Here is a 12,474-nt window from a genome sequence, read left to right on the forward strand (position 1 = left end):
TGGAAACTACCTCACCTCCTGTTTTTTCTCCTAGGGTATGTATACACTTGCAGCCTAATTCGAACTAGGGTTGCAAATGTAGGCATTCGGAATTGCCGGGCACGATTTTTGAAATTTACAAGCCCAAAGTAACTGCCTGCATCTACACGTGGCAGTGAAACGGGCATTTGAAATAAAGCCCTAGTTCGAACTACCTGTTATTCCTTCTGCAATGGCGCCCAGCCGGGAAGATGCAAATCAAGCGCGGGATATTTAAATCCCGGGCTTGATTTGCAATTCCGAATGCCTACATTTGCAGCCCTAGTTCGAATTAGGCTGCAAGTGTAGACATACCTCTGTATATTTTATCTTTGTGACCTGTATTCTAGGTTTAAGTGTTGAAATGTAATATAAAAAATGGGGTTAGTCAGCAAAACTGTTACTAAAAAGAACGCATGTAAAGTTAAAGCAAGTTAATAAACAAGCATTGAAAGGGTGCAAGGGATTTCCTAACAACATTAGGTGGTATTATTAATAGTAATAAATTATAATATTATTTTATTTGTATTTTTGTAGAATCTAAGTGCACCAGACATGGACAACGCTTCGATGTACTAGGCGTGCGGTGCCATCACAAAACAAAAAGAGCTACTGTCTGAAAGAGTTTACAGTATAAGATATAATAGATACAAAGGGGGCAGAACAGGAAAATGTAAGGAAGCAATCAGATATTAGTAGTCAACAAGACAAAAGCACTCAACATTGAAGTCAATGGCCAGTGTCTTGATTTGGGGGCAGAAGTTGTCCAACAGCTAGGGCTTCTGAAACTCTCACCCTAATTACAGTTAATATAATTTTAGGCCTCTTTCTGTTTTGTACACATACTTACAGGGCCAGATTAACTCTTCTGGGGTCCCCAAAGCTCCAAGGTGGGGACCCAAAATGAGGAATTTGGTGTGCAGGAGACGGCTGCAGGTAGATACAGGAGGATGAGTGCAGGAGGAGATGAGGTCTCCAACTGGGGGTGGATCTGGGGATGAGGTTTTTGGGATGTAAGAGGGGGCTCCAGGCTGGGGGTCAAGGGAGTAGACTCAGGGCAGGAGATTGGAGTGGGGATGTCACATAACGGACTACCAGTGTATGCATTTCACTGGGTTTATTCCCTCTGTGCAATACCCCTACACCCGAATGAGTCGACGCCTGCCCCAGTCCGAACGGGCCTGTCAATAGTTCCCTTAACCCGTCCCAAGTTCGAAAGTACTGTCCACTGCACGCGCCATAAGGGTCACAGTTTAGGTTAATGTCGGACAACGCGGTGGAAGGAATACTTGAGGATGGCAGGGTAGGGAAACCCGGGCCCTCTCTGACTCCCAGGTCCCAACCCAGGGCCCTAAGGCAGAGATAAAAATCTCCCCTGCCTGGCTGACGGGGGTGTCGCCCCTAAACACGCCAGCCCATGGGCTTCATGACCCCGCCCTGGGCCACTGCCTACCCGCCTCCTACGTTTAACGTACCTCCGTCCACTTCCTTTTCTGTCCCCCTTCACTATGCCACACCTCGGCTTTCCTCTCTGGTCAGGGCTCACTTCCCCTTTCCATCTTGATGCCCTCTGCCTTTTAAACTCCCCGCCATCTGGCGTCTGCCAACAATGGAGTTCTGGCGAATCAGCTGTTCTGCCCCTGCTGGGCCAGCAGGTGACATCATCCCCCCCGTGGCTGTCCTCACAGCTCTGGCGCAATGTTAGCCGTAGTGCAGGGCATGGCCGCCCCATCACATGCCCCGCCATGCTGGTGGGGGACGTCATCCCCCCGTGTTGGCCCCGAACAGGTGCCGCATCTTCACCGCCTCTCCCGCAGCTGTCCCCACAGTGCTGGCAGGAGTGCAGGGCGCAGCTGCCCCGTCACAGGGGGTGCGAGGTTTGGGTGAGACTTAAAGTTCAGGAGCAGAATCAGGGTTGGGGTGCAAGATCTGGGAGGGAGTTAGGGTGCTAGTCTTTAAGGTATCACAGGACTCCTTGTTGTTTTTGCAGATACAGTACACATTAACTCCTAAACAGTAAAAACTAGAACCACCAAATTCAGGATATAGCTTTGTGATATCTTAACTTAAAACAAGGGTTTAGTTGTGCCAGAAAAATAGAATATGCCTGGCATGGGATTGCGTCTCATAAAACCATACAGAAAAGATGAAAGAGGCTGGCTGGGGGCATGTCCCCAAGCTTCCCACTTTCTGAGGCACCCTGAAGCTTCCCCCCCGCCCAGTTCATACAGGACTATTGCTGGCTATTTCCCTTCATCAGGGAGTGAAGAAAAAGTGCAAAAATTGCTGCATTCCTCACCTTCGCTGGGAAGGACAGGGGGCTGATAAACCTGCCCTAATGGGTGACATACACCCATCCCACAGCTATGCCCACTGAAGCTTTAGCAGGCATGCAGAGGCACTTATCATAGAACCATAGAGATGGAAGAGACCTCAGAAGGCCATCAAGTCCAGCCCCCTGCTCTAGGCAGGACCAATCCCAACTAAATCAACCCAGCCAGGGCTTTGTCAAGCTGAGACTTAAACACCTCTAGGGATGGAGACTCCACTACTTCCCTAGGTAAGCCATTCCAGTGCTTCACTACCTTCCTAGTGAAATAGTTTTTCCTAGTATCCAACCTGGACCTCTCCCACCGCAACTTGAGACCATTGCTCCTTGTTCTGCCATCTGTCACTACTGAGATCAGCCTTTCTCCATCCTCTTTGGAACCTCCCTTCAGGAAGTTGAAGGCTGCTATCAAATCCCCCCTCGCTCTTTGCTTCTGCAGACTAAACAGACCCAACTCCCTCAGCCTCTCCTCATAAGTCATATGCTCCAGCCCCCTAATCGTTTTGGTTGCCCTCCCCTGGACCCTCTCCATTGCGTCCACATCCTTTTTGTAGTGGGGGGCCCGAACTGGACAGAATACTCCAGATGTGGCCTCACCAAAGCCGAATAAAGGGGAATAATGACATCTCTGGATCTGCTGGCAATGCTCCTCTTAATGCAACCTAATTTGCCATTAGCCTTCTTGTCTACAAGGGCAGACTGTTAACTCATATCCAGCTTCTCACCCACTTTAACCCCCAGGTCCTTTTCTGCAGAACTACTACCTAACTGGTTGGTCCCCAGCTTGTAACAATGCTTGGGATTCTTTCATCCCAAGTGCAGGACTGTGCACTTGTCCTTGTTGACCCTCATCAGATTTCTTGTGGCCCAATCCTCCAATTTGTCTAAGTCACTCTGGACCCCGGCTCTGCCCTCAAGCGTATCTACCTCTCCCCCTAGCTTAGTGTCATCTGCCAGCTTGCTGAGGGTGCAATCCATCCCCTCATCCAGGTCATTAATAAAGATATTGAACAAAACTGGTCCTAGAACAGAATCTTGGGGCATTCTGCTAAAAACCAACCGCCATCCTGACATTGAGCCGTTGATCATTACCCGCTGGGCCCAGCCTTCTAGCCATCTTACTGTCCATTTATCCAATCCACATTCCCTTAACTTGATGGCAAGAATATTGTAGGAGACCGTATCAAAAGCCTTGCTAAAGTCAAGGCATATCACATCCACTGACTTCCCCACATCCACAGAGCCAGTTACCTCATCATAGAAGCTAATCAGATTGGTCAGACACGACTTGCCCTTTGTGAATCTATGCTGACTATTCCTAATCACTTTCCTCTCTTCCAAGTGCCTCAAAATGAATTCCTTAAGGATCCCTTCCATGATTTTTCCAGGAACCGAGGTAAGACTGACCGGCCTATAGTTCCCTGGATCGTCCTCCTTCCCTTTTTTGAAGATGGGCACTACATTTGCCTTTTTCCAATCAGCCGGGATTTCTCCCAATCTCCACGACTTTTCAAAGATAATAGCCAAAGGCTCCTCAATGACATTTGCCCAACTCCCTCAGTACCCTCGGATGCATTAAGTCCGGACCCATGGATTTGTGTACATTTAGCTTTTCTAAATAGTTCCTTACCTGTTCTTTACCCACCAAGGGCTGTCCCAACTTGTGTCACTTAGCACGTTAGTCTGGGAGCTGACCTCGTCCGTGAATACAGAGGCAAAGAAAGCATTGAGTGCTTTAGCTTTCCCCACATCATCTGTCACTAGGTTACCTCCTTCATCCATTAGGGGCCGCACACCCTCTCTGAGCACCTTCTTCTTGTTAACATGCCTGTAGAAACCTTTCTTGTTATCTTTCACATCCTTTGCCAGTCGCAATTCCAATTGCGCTTTCGCCTTCCTGAAAACCCCCCGGCATTCTCGAGCTATACATTTAAACCCCTCCCTGGTCATTTGTCCAAGTTTCCACTTTTTGTAAGCTTCCTTTTTGTGCTTAAGTTCACCAACAATTTCCCCTGTAAGCCAATCTGGTCTCCTACCATGTTTGCCCCTCTTGCTACGCGTCGGGATGGTTTCTTTCTGTGTCTTCAATAAGGCTTCTTTAAAATACTGCCAGCTGTCCTGGACTCCTTTCCCCTTCATGTTAGCATCCCAGGGGATTCTGTCCATCAGATCTCTGAGGGAGTCAAAAATCTGCTTTTTTGAAGTCCAAGGTGTGTATTTTACTACTCTCTTTTCTTCCTTTGGTCAGGATCCTGAAATCTACCATCTCATGATCACTGCTTCCCAGGTTGTCACCCACCTCAACTTCCCCTATTAGTTCCTCCCTGTTTGTGAGCAGAAGGTCAAGCTGCGTATGGCCCCTGGTCGGATCCTTGAGCACTTGTGTCAAGAAGTTATCCCCAACATTCTCCAAAAACTTCCTGGATTGCCTGTGTACTGCCGTATTGGTTTCCTAATAGATGTTAGGGTGATTAAAGTCCCCCATGAGAACCAGGGCCTGCGATCCAGAAGCTTCTCTCAGTTGTCCGAAGAAAGCCTCATCTACCTCATCCACCTGATTCGGTGGCCTGTAGCAGACACCAACCACAACATCACTGCTATTGTTAGCTCCTTTAAACTTAACCCATTGACTCTCAACAGGTTTTTCTCCTTCTTTATACTGGAGATCAGAGCAATCTTAGTGCTCTCTTACATATAGTGCAACTCCTTCTCCTTTTCTCCCCTGCCTGTTCTTCCTGAACAGTCTGTACCCTTCCATGGCAGCGCTCCAGTCATGCGAGTCATCCCACTAAGTCTCTGTTATCCCAATTAAATCATATTTCTTGGACTGGGACAGGGCCTCCAGTTCTTCCTGTTTGTTGCCAAGCTACTGTGGTGAGAGAGGGTTGGGATAGTCCTATCTCACCGGTGCAGTCTGCATACTCACCCCAGTCTCACCCCAGAGCAATGGTTTAAATGAAGCATGTAAATTTCCATTTTATTTTCCAAAAAAGAAAAATTGAGTGAAGGACCCGAGCAACACCAAGTCAATCTTCTAGTTAACTGATATAAGCATGTGAGTGTTAAAATTCAGTTACTGCACACTGGAATATAGTGCCTTGGAAAATTGATCCAGGAAAATACTTTTATCTTAATATTTTCCTCTCTCCCCCACCTTCAAAAGGGAACCATGCTATTCTTCTGTTTTATTTAATGCCTTAGTTTGGGTTTATAGGCAGGGCCAGTTGTCATGGTTTCTTGGTCTATCACAGTGGTTCTCAAACTTTTTAGCCCGTGGACCACCTGGCTCAATGCAAACCTTTCCGCAGACTACCAGTTCTAATGGAAACTCACTGTTATTTACATTATTATGCCCAAGTCATTTTGCTAGTGCTGCAGCTGGGAGGGATGGTTTAATTTAAATTATTAAACAGATTAAGCATTTTAACTTCCCCATGTTAACTCATCAAATTTCATTTTAAATAAAGTAAAATATTAATTTATGTCCAACAAAAAGGGTTTCGATGTTTTCTTTATTTATGGCAGGTGTGGGGAACCTTTTTTGGGTCGAGGACCACTGACCTATAGAAAAATCAGTTGGAGACCACACAAGTGAGAAACAAAAAAAACTCCTCCAAAAAAATTCAACCTCCACTGAAGTGGCCCCCAACTGAGACATCTCACTCCTTTGACACTTCAGGCTGACAGGCTCATTGGAAGAGACAGGGAATACTGAGGTTCAGGGCTTCCCATCGGCCACATTTACTTTTCTGGGATTCTAGAGTTAGTGGATTTTATGGACCCCCTTAGGCTCTGGGGTTGGGAGAAAAATGAGAGGTTCAGGGTGAAAAGACTGCCTGTGTTGCAGCAGGCTTGGATGAGGCTCAGGGCTGCTGACCTCTGACTCCCTCAGAGACTAGTTTTCCTCCTCATCCCCCTCGCCTCTGGGCAATGCTGCGGGTGTTGGGCAGCTCGGAGAAATCCTCCTACTCCTTATAGTTTTCCTTCTCCACTGCCACCACCTACTCCTGCTGCTCCCTACTCCAGGCCCTGTGGATTCTTCAGTTGCTCCCCCTTCTGCTTTCCCTTGGGGCCCTGAGAATTTCCAGCCCCTGTCCCATCCCTAGATAGGATCCTCACACAGAGAAAGGGGTACTCCAGTGTACTGAGACCCCCACATCTCACTCACAAACTCCTAGTTACCTCTCCCCCTACACTTCGCCTACTGAGGGGCCCCCACAGATAAACCCCTTCACTCACAGAGATCCCCGCCTTGTCCACGTCCCTGCACCCAGCAGACGCAGCTCAACTTCCTCCTGTCTGTCTCTCAGCCACATGCAGGTTTTTTGCAACAGTGGCAGGGTGCGGGGCTCTGCACTCTTAAGTCATCCAGGCAGAAAACCCCTCATTCCTGGACCTCACCTTTTGTGCGGGTTGGGGTGGGTAAAGTGAGTTGTCCCATCCCAGCTGCAGGAGGCATCGGGGCCTGCTGGGGTGTCTGGGAAGGGCAGCAACTCCAGAAGCTCCTAGGGAAGCTGGGATGAGCTCCTAGCTGGGCAGCAGGGGAAGGATCTGTGTTAGGAAGCACCAATGCTCTGAAATCCCTACATGGCGTGCTCTCACAGTTCCAAAGGGCAGGATTGGAGAAGTGGTGAGAAATTCCCACCGTGGCCCTGCTGCGTGGTGGCCATGCATATCTGCACCCCCTGTGTCCCTCCAGCAAAACAGCCCCACTGCTGGGTTTCCCCTCCACACACATCTACATGAGCCTCCACAAGCAATAGGAAAATTCTCAGGAGCAGGAATCACTCTCCACGAGCCAGTGCTGGCAGGGAAAGTCCCTCTTCGCACTCCCTCCCATGTGCCCTATGAGCGGAAACTCGGAGCTGGTACTGCAGCCTTATGACTGTGCAGCAACCACAAGCCTGCAGCAGCACTGTGGACTCCCTGCTGCAGGGGCAGCATGGGTATGTCTAGACTGCATCCCTCTGTTGGCAGAGGGATGCAGATTAGGCAGGTTGACATTGCAAATGAGGCAGGGATTTAAATATCCCATGCCTAATTTGCATTAAAATGGCCACTGTGTTTTGCTGACTCAGCACTTTGTCAACAAAATGCAGCAGTCTAGAGGGGGATCTGTCCAGAAAGAAATCCTTTTTTGACAGATTCTGTAAACCTCCTTGCAGGAGGCATAAGAGATCTGTAAAAAAAGGCTTTCTTTCTTGACAGATACCCCTCTAGACTGCTGCTTTTTGCTGACAAAGTCGGCAAAACACGGTGACCATTTTTATGGAAATTAGGCACGGGATATTTAAATCCCTGCCTCATTTGCAATGTTGACCTGCCAAATCTGCATCCTTCTGCCGACAGAGGGATGCAATCTAGACATACCCCATGTGGGAGGATTAGCTTGAGCCACAGACCACAGGGAGGTGGCCATGGACTGTAATTTGAGAACCACTGGTCTATTTGGGTGCTTTTTGATATGAGAAAGGTACTATAGAAATTTATATTCTTGTTTTGATAGTTTGGGTGTTCAATGTAGTGCCCAGTGCTAAAAATATTGCATTATTGTGTGCAGTGTTGTTGTAGTTGTGTTGGTACTGGGATATATGAGAGACGGGCGGTGAGGTAATACCTTTTATGGGACCAACTTTTGTTGGTGAGAGAGAGAAGCTTTTGAGCTTGCATAGCTCATGAACAGAAGTTGTTCCAATGAAAGATGGTGCCGTATCCATCTTCTCTCTTTTGGATATTCTGCATATTTTAAAATGTTCACTGCTTTATTAATTGCTCTTGCAAAACGGGATGGCTAATAATGAGTACACGTTCAGCTGCATCCCTGACAACTAAATTGCAGAGTTGTGTGATTTTAAATAAGCATGAGATTTTACCCAGAGTATGAAATGTGTAAATATTTTTGTTCATTTTCAAAAGATCTTGTATATAAGTGCCAATGCTGACTACTTCAATAGAAGATATAAATATTAATACCTGTCCATTTCATGTACATTATGTTCTAGCAAGCAACTATGAACTTCAAAGAGAGAGAAAAAATATCCATCCTTCTGCTTCCCTACATACTTGGACATCACACTATCAACACTGAGCTGCTCTTTTTTACTTTATTCTGCTGCAGAATGTTTTGTTAACCTTTCTCACTCTGAGAATGCTCTTTTAAAAATGCTATATCTAGAAAGCCTAGCCTTGGAGTCACCTTACCTTCCACTGTAATGTTTCAATAGCTGAAATGGAGGGATTTACATTTGTTGCCAAAAGTGATAAGATCCTATGGGAATTTCCCACTGTACTTTAGCAAAACTTTGTAAATAAACCACCACCATCAAGGTATGAGCTCATTCTTTCCACCCCCTTTTTTACTACAAGAACATAAATATAATAAATGTCTTACGTGGCATAACTGCACATTTCTTATGTTAGCATGCTGGGAATAATTAAGGGAGCATGGTACTGCAGTTTCTCATAATTGAGGGGTATAATTAAATTTAACTTAGTTCCTTGTGCACAGCCAATAAACACATTAAAAATTGCCCAGTGTTTAGTCATCTAATAGTAGGAATCCATGAGCATAATGTATGTTTTAGTGAAATTCAGACCAAACTCTTGCAGTGTATATTAAAATGCTGAGAGAGCATATGTATGGCACATTCGTAATGCTACTATGGAATTAAGTTAATGTAAGTATTTCCAGCTCCATCGTGTTTAACATTGTCAGGCTCCAGATGGCATCACTTAGCACTTACTATTACTATTTATTTTCAAAGCTGAAGTCATTTGTTGAAATGTGAATCATGCCAGAGATCAGTTGTTTAATAGTTGTCTCATCCAAAGGATGTTTAAAAAGAAAAGGTTAATAATTGAGTATTTGACCATAATTGAGATGTAGTGCATGTGCCAATATATGAAATAGATCTCAGTCATCTGAAGAATTAAATAACTCCTTGCTGTTTCTTGGAAGGATGAACTTTTAAAAGGATTTTACAAACTTTTAGTTCCATTTCCTCAGCCATGGAATTAATCAGTTCTGGGCATTATTTAGAGGAAGCAATGTGAGAATGTAGATATCTTTAAATAGACTTTGAAGCTTATTCATAAAGCTGAATCATATTATAAACTTATTTTTCAGCAAGCCAAAAAGTAGCCTTGCTATAATTCCTGGAGCCGATGTAGTTCTATTTAAATTACAATAATTTTACATTGTATCATATATCATATTTGCCTCATCAGTTACTGTAGTAAAAATAAAACTTAGAACACTTTCCTGCTCCAAATGATATCAACAGAGCTGTGTCTAGACTGCATTCCTTTTTCGTAAAAGGGATGCAAATTAGACATATCGCAATTGCAAATGAAGCGGGGATTTACATCTCCCCTGCTTCATTAGCATAAAAATAGCTGCTGCTTTTTTCCTGGCTTGGAGATTTGCCGGAAAAAAGCGCCAGTCTAGACACTGATCTTTCGGAAAATAAAGCCTTTTCCGAAAGATCCTTTATCCCTCTTATCATTTTATCATTGATGAGAAGACTTTTATAAATAATAGCCCATTATACAGTATGTTAAAGGAAAATTTAAAAATAATTTTAGGACACAGTATTTAAAGAATGGTAGAATATGGAAACTAGATTATTTAAGTTAATTAAAATAATTAAGTTGACAGTTATTTAATATGTAAAAGATGTATGTAGTGATGTGTGCCTTTTATTTGGCTAATTCACCTATCAGTTACACAGTAACCATATGGTGTTTCAGAATGGAATTGGAAAGGAATATTTGTGGTTACTAGCAATTTTTAGTTAAAAATTATGGTACTGTATATTTAATTTCTATGTAAATCAATGGCAGAAATTCCATCTCTACTGAAGATGTACCTACTGTATACAGTGCAATGAAATGTAAACTTATTGCAGTATTTGTCTTTATTATCAGAAAACAAATAAACAATTATCTCTAATAGATTTCCAAGGGAAATCTGGTGTTCCTTGTTATCTCCTAGCCAATTATACTTTCTAAATTAATTGCAGTGTAATTTTTTTCTGCATGCCATAATACAGTGAAAATTCAGATTGTCTGTCTGTTCATTACTGTGTTCGCGATCATCTTCTTTGTTAATAAATAATTGTGAAATATGTTAGCCAGAGACTATATTATCAGTTAATTACTAGGGCTCTGGTTCTGCTATTATTGAAATCAGTGGTGGAAATTTCAGTTATGTCAATGGGAAAATAATCGGGCCAAGATTAATTGATTAGCTGCTTGCTATACAAAATCAATGTAATAATTATTTTTTCTCAGTCTGAAAATGTTTGGTGGAATAACATTCTGTGGTATTGTGGTGGGCTATTCAGTGGTTTTGTCCATGGGGTAGCTTGAGGAGAAAGGGAACCGCTTGAGCAGAAGAGTTTGATTTCTGTTTAGAGCAGGCCTGGGCAAAATACCCTCTGTGGGCTGAATCTGGGCTACCAAATCATCAGATCTGGCCTTTAGATGGAATGGAGAACCTGAGGCAGAGTCCTTGCCTGCCCCATGCACACTGCTGAGAAAAGTGGGTTCAGGGTTCTGTTCAAACAGCTGTGAGCCCGTGGGAGGGAAGAAAGGGTTTGTACTCTGCTCCCGCCCCCTGCACAATCCCATTGGCCAATTTCCAGCCAATGGGAGTTTCCTGTTGTCAACAGGTAGCTTGGGAAGTACCCTCCTCTTCTCCCCTCAGGCTTACAGCAGCTCAGAAACCACATGGCCCCTGCTTGAGAAGGCTTTTGGCTAGAAGTCAAGCAGGTAAGTCTCCCAGCCAAAGCCTACCTCTGGAACCCCAACCCTTGAGCCCTTACCCCACATATCCCAAACCCTCTGCTCTCCTCCTGCCCCCATAGCCCCTCCCAGATCCTGCACCCAAATCACCTGCCCCAGATTACAACCCAAAACCTCTGCTCTCCCCTCCTGCACCCTTACCTCACATAACCCAAACCCTCTGTTCTCTTCTTGCCCCCATATCCCCTCCCAGATCCTGCACCCCAATCTCCTACCCCAGGTTACAACCCAAATCCCTGTATTCTAGTCCTGTACCCTAGTCCCCTAACCCAGGTCATAACTACCTCCTTTACCTAAACTCCCTCCTAGATCCCACACGCTCTCCCACAGCACAGTCCCTTACGGCAAGCTCCCTTCTGCACCCAGCCTCCATCCCAGACCCCAATCTTCCTCCAATAATATGGAAGAGTGCAACCTTTTACTGTTTTCCAAATTCTTGGAATGCCCCCCATCAAAAATTATTGCTCGCCCCTGGTTTGGAATCAATTCTTGAGGTAGAGAGCCAGAGGATTGGTGTTGGACTGAGATGTGTATAAGAAGTAATTGACTATCTCATTTCAGGACTGATGTATGCATGTAAATAAAGTAAACTACATTTGGAATACACCCAGACTCTGCCTTTGTGGTTTTTCCTCCACTAGAAACCAACCTGTAAGGCTCTAGGCCACTACTCCCACTCCTCACATGAGCAACACTGGTGTCAGAACAAGACACTGATGTAGGAAGAAGGAGAGACAGTATTATAGCATTGATATATGCCTTTGGTTTTCTTATTGTAAGACCTATGAATATGAAATTCTAATTGGAATCAAAGGCATAAAGTTTTTGAAATAACTATATAGAGTATTTAAGAAATAACATTAATACTCGTTAATAGAATGACAGTATAGGATGCCAATTTGAAGTAAAATCCTTCTTGAAAAGTAGCTGCTAGAAAAAAACTAAGCTGAATAGTCAAACAACAAATTCAGAGGAACACATTGTCAAAATGTGCTGGTCCTGTTCTGTCTAGTGGAATATAAATATATTTGAGGTAAGGTAGGTTGACACAATAGTGTGGTAAATTGGTCACCCAGATATTCATTGAGTGCCATGTCTAGGGTCACCACTGATTTTTCTGAGTAGCATAGTTGGAAGGAAAGAAAAGAGATGGCTGGTATGAAGATATGGATATGCAAAATAGACTGATGTGCAATAATCTAGTATGTGTATATATATTTATAATACATTGAAAATCATATGAACTAAATCTGGCTACCCATTATTGCTACAAGTCCTTTCTCAAATACTCTAATGTGTATGACAGTATTACTATACAGAAC

General features: G+C 44.3%; 1 protein-coding gene across 1 annotated transcript in view; it reads left to right on the plus strand.

The window, feature by feature from the left end:
- SYN2 (synapsin II) overlaps positions 1-12,474 on the plus strand; it is a 259,209-nt gene that overhangs the window by 81,831 nt on the left and 164,904 nt on the right. The gene's annotated exons all lie outside the window — the stretch shown is intronic.

Source organism: Pelodiscus sinensis, chromosome 11, assembly GCF_049634645.1.
Source record: "Pelodiscus sinensis isolate JC-2024 chromosome 11, ASM4963464v1, whole genome shotgun sequence".
Lineage (NCBI taxonomy): Eukaryota > Metazoa > Chordata > Testudines > Trionychidae > Pelodiscus > Pelodiscus sinensis.